Here is a 5,219-nt window from a genome sequence, read left to right on the forward strand (position 1 = left end):
TTTGCATCATTCTGTCAAATCAGAATTTTTTCTACAGTGCTACTTCTATAGTGCCAGTCCATCAGCATTACAGTGTGCTTAACTACGTTAAACTGGTTTTAATAACATGCATGTGGCAAGTTTTCCAATAGTGTAAGCTTATGTTTGTATTGCTAAGAGCAAGACAGGCACAGGGGCACCAGTTTAATAATCCCGCCTAGGGCACCATAAATCCTAAGAACAGCCCTGGAGATGAGTGACTGATTCAGGTATTGAGAAATTAGCACTGAGGTTTTCTGTTGCACCCTGTCATATCCCTACAGACTTACTGCACCAGGAAAACGTGAAAGCATTAAGTGAAGAAGTTGTTGGAGTGAAGTGTTCTGTTCTAAGGGCTAGAGATCAGCTTGTTTTTGTTGGCCCCTTATTTTGCTTTCACCTCTTGTTATGCATGGCAGAGCTCCCAGGGAAAGAAAAAACAGACCTATGGAAAACCCATCAACTTGTGCCTGCCACTTATTCTTGCACTACTGTGGTACATGGATTTAACATACAGTACTAAATGGTATACACACATCTTGCATTTATTTTGCATCTTTTTATTTCCAAAGATTCCAAAACGCTTTGAAAACTGTGGGATTTGATTGTCCTCTCGCTTAAATTTTACTCTCCATTGATTTCATTGGAGTGACTCCTGATTTACACTGGTGGAGTGAAATCACAATTAGGCCTTTGATATGTACAAATTACTTATCTTGCCCATTGAAGCACAGCTGAGAAGAAGTATGTCAGTGGAACAGCAGTCAGTAGCACTGCAAAACTGTTTAGGACAGGAAGTGAAATGAATTCTATGTCCCATAGAAAATGTTGGGTGCTTTTAGAAAGGTAGAATGCAATAAGCCACAATTGCAATTTTACTAGGATACCTAGGTTTACACACACACACACCATTGTTCAAAATGTCCGTTGGAATCTCAGGTATCAGACCCTTTGTTTAACATCTCATATGAAAGAGGGCACTTCTATCACAGTGCTGGAAATGATCACCACTTATAAAAGCACCATCCTGCAGCCACTAGCCTTCTTTGGAATTTGGCCATGCAAGTAGGGATGACCCTGTATGTTCTTTGTGAGGCTTAAATTCTGAACTCTTATGGTTCCTCTTTGACAAAAGTAAAACCCCTACAAAACAGAGGCAAGGTAATATTTTTCCTTTTATCTATTTATGAAAGATACATTAACTATGAAGTATGTCTACTAATAATACTGTGATAAGTGGTTTAAGTTATTCTATGATGACATTTTGCTGTGTTGTTCAATGTCTGCTATTCATAGCCAATCAGGAACCAGTTCCTCCTCTTCCTACTTCAGATAAACATCACAGGGCTTACTTAGGAGCAGGGGTTAGTTCCTGATGGGCAGTTTTGATAGAAGCATCAGTCAACTAACCATCTGTGGTTTAGCAGCTGTCTCTCTCTCTTGTGAATCATAAATGGTTTTTTAAAGTTAGTCTTGTAATGTGGACAGTGAAAGAATGAGGAGGCAATTTTAAATGTGACAATTGGTCTCAATGTTGTCTTTCCAGTATCTTCAGTTTTGTTTAGGTTAAAATAGGGAAATTCAAACAGCACAAAAGGGTGATGGATACTAAGGGAAAATGGGGTGACAGTTTTCTTATGGGATGAGTCTTCATTTCCTGATTTGTGTGTTTTTAATTTGGGCATGGTTTGCCCTTTAGAATTATATCTATTTTTAAGTTTACTTTGGTATTTGTGCAATGCTGAAGATACTGTCTAGGAAGGAGTATGGCAGAAAGAGATCTAGGGGTCATAGTGGACCACAAGCTAAATATGAGTCAACAGTGTGATACTGTTGCAAAAAAAGCAAACGTGATTCTGGGATGCATTAACAGGTGTGTTGTAAACAAGACACGAGAAGTCATTCTTCCGCTCTACTCTGCGCTGGTTAGGCCTCAACTGGAGTATTGTGTCCAGTTCTGGGCACCGCATTTCAAGAAAGATGTGGAGAAATTGGAGAGGGTCCAGAGAAGAGCAACAAGAATGATTAAAGGTCTTGAGAACATGACCTATGAAGGAAGGCTGAAAGAATTGGGTTTATTTAGTTTGGAAAAGAGAAGACTGAGAGGGGACATGATAGCAGTTTTCAGGTATCTAAAAGGGTGTCATCAGGAGGAGGGAGAAAACTTGTTCACCTTAGCCTCTAATGATAGAACAAGAAGCAATGGGCTTAAACTGCAGCAAGGGAGATTTAGGTTGGACATTAGGAAAAAGTTCCTAACTGTCAGGGTAGTTAAACACTGGAATAAATTGCCTAGGGAGGTTGTGGAATCTCCATCTCTGGAGATATTTAAGAGTAGGTTAGATAAATGTCTATCAGGGATGGTCTAGACAGTATCTGGTCCTGCCATGAGGGCAGGGGACTGAACTCGATGACCTCTCGAGGTCCCTTCCAGTCCTAGAGTCTATGAATCTATGAATCTATATGAACTATATTATGTTACTAGATCTTTTTAGAAAAACATCCGGTCTTGATTTAAAAATTACCATTGATAGAGAATCCACCACAACTCTTGCAATGTGCATTGGGCACCATTGGAAGAACTTCTCCTGCTCATGCTTTCACTCCTATTTTGGGAACAGGGCAGAGCATCTGTGAGAGGCTGGCAGACATTTTGACAGATTTATCAGTCCTATTGAAGGTACCTTTTGGCGTATAGGTGCAGATGTCGCATCTGTAACTCGACTCATGGCTCAACTCTTGGCATAACCACAGATTTCCCCTATCTAGACTGATACTTCTGCAGCAGGGACACAAGCATAAACTGGTGGATCTCGTTGTCATGCAGACCTGGGATGGTTAGACAGCTACAGGTCCGTAGCTAACTACTTTGGCAAATCAGCTGGGGAAGAATGTCTGTGGCATTCAGGACTGTGATGCATCCACAGGTGGAGGGCATAAACAATATTCCTGAAATAATTGTTAGCTTTGGGACAATGTGCTTTTCAGACTGTGCTGGGGCTATCATGGGACTCATGTGTCCATAGCTTGCTGTCCACAAGGAGCATATCAGTACATAAACTGCAAGGGTACTATTCCATCATTATGCAGACTCTGGTCAACCACAGAGTCAGGTTCAGGGACACCAGCATTGAATGTACTGGTTCAGTGAATGATGCCATGGTTTTTCGGCATTCTGGATTTTTCCTTCATGGACAATCTGGGACATAATTCCCTCCAAATGACATGGTCTAAATGAAGTCACTGTCCCCACTGTTATTCTAGGGGACCCTGCGTACCTCCTTGTACCATGGCATATGAAGCCGTACCCTGATCTCAGAGCGTCTGGCAAAAGAAGCTTAAACTAAATGTTCAGTAGCTGAAGGATGGCGATGGATTATGAGCTTGGTGGATTGAAATCCAGGTGGCGCTGCCTTTGGACCCATTTGAGACAAGGAGCTGCATGATTCCCAGAGGAAATCATGAAAGAACAGCAAAGCAACTGTGCAACAAATAAGAGCAACAGAGGGCTGGGTGGGAGAAAGAAGCACTTGCTACTTGTACTAGTGCTGTACAGGGAAATAAAATGAGGATGAGACAACAGTAATGACTATTGTGGCAAGTGAATAGCTGACTTCCCAGGAGAACATTTAAGAGCTCCACTGATGCACGAAGGCATTGCATATCATTGGTGTTATCAGTCTCGCTCTAATAAAAGTGGCCTTGTAATGGCTGGATGCAAATAAGAGGCAACTCCTGGCTGGACTAATCAAGTGCTCACTCAGCTCTCCTGGGAGAACTTGACTCTGGTGGGGTCTCTCTATATATATATGTCTTCCCTCTCTGCTGCTTATTAATCTCCCTGGAGAAGTCTCCATTCTGGATTTTAAGGGTTATTACTCAATGGGGCTATCTAAGGGCAGATGGTGGAATACCATGAGAGGAAAGATCTGATTTCTGAGAAGCTCAAGAAGTTAAAATCAGATCATACGTTGCAGCCTTTGAATGGTGCTCTTCTCAGGCCTGATGTAAGCAGGTGGAACATACTTGAGTCAGGGAAGTTGCCCATGTTTGTGCCAGGTTGGAACTAAGTCCATGAAGTCAATATGTGAGATTTAGGTAATTGTATAAATGACCTGATATCTGAATGTGATGAACAAATGCCAAAACAAAAATGACACATGGAGGTACTAGACATAAGAATTTGACTCCTACCCCAAATCTTTTTATGCATTAGATTCTGACCATGTCAGTTTCTGAAGATGCAGTGAAGAAAACAGCATTGTATTATACAGTGGGCTTGCATTTAAATGATATGGTCAGAAGGTAAGTATGTAAAAATTATACCTCTTTGTTCAATGTATATGCTCCCTGTGTATTTTTGAATAATATTAGCTCATTAAACCATACGAAACTCGATATTCAGTCCTATGGAGTGTGAGCTGAATTCAATTCTGCTTCTCATGTTTTTACATGACTAATATTATTAGCTGAGGTCTGACTGCGTAATCTTTATCACTGGTAATGATACAGAACCAGGAACAACCCAGCCTGATTTTTCAGAACCCAGAAGAAAGTAACTTGAGGGCCTGATCTAAAGCCCAGTGAAGTTCCTGGGAGTATTTCCATTGACTTTAATGGGCCCTTGGAGAATGAATATAAAACCCTAGAGTGACATTTTTACACTCACTTCTGCTGACTATAGCCACACTTTGCATTTTGTGTATGAGGATGGGGGAAGATAATGCTCCTTTAATCTCTGTAAGGCACCAAAACACAATTAATTCTGAATACCCTTGAGCTTCGAAAAGGTTATATCCAGATCTGGGTGTATCGGCTCAGGTCTAGCTCTAGCTACTGAGTGAGCCCTGCCATATAAAAAGGATCCTGAGGTGTCCTTGAAAGAGGGTCTGTGAATTGGAGGGAACTCTTGCCCATAAGAAGTACAATAGTATTTTCAGTAATAGCAGCAATCACTGAAAATTACGATAGCATTACAATTTAGCTACTTTTATGGCCTCCATAACTGTACTATCTGAGAACCTCACAAACATTAACATTAACATATTATTCCCACAACACCCATACAAAGAAGGAATGTGCTGTTATCCTACAAAAGAGGAGCTGAAACACAGCGAGACTGAGGCCTGGTCCACACTACGCCGTTAAATCGATTTTAACAGCGTTAAATCGATTTAACGCTGCACCCGTCCACACTACAG

This window comes from Chelonoidis abingdonii, chromosome 14 (genome assembly GCF_003597395.2).
Source record: "Chelonoidis abingdonii isolate Lonesome George chromosome 14, CheloAbing_2.0, whole genome shotgun sequence".
Taxonomy (NCBI): Eukaryota; Metazoa; Chordata; order Testudines; family Testudinidae; genus Chelonoidis; species Chelonoidis abingdonii.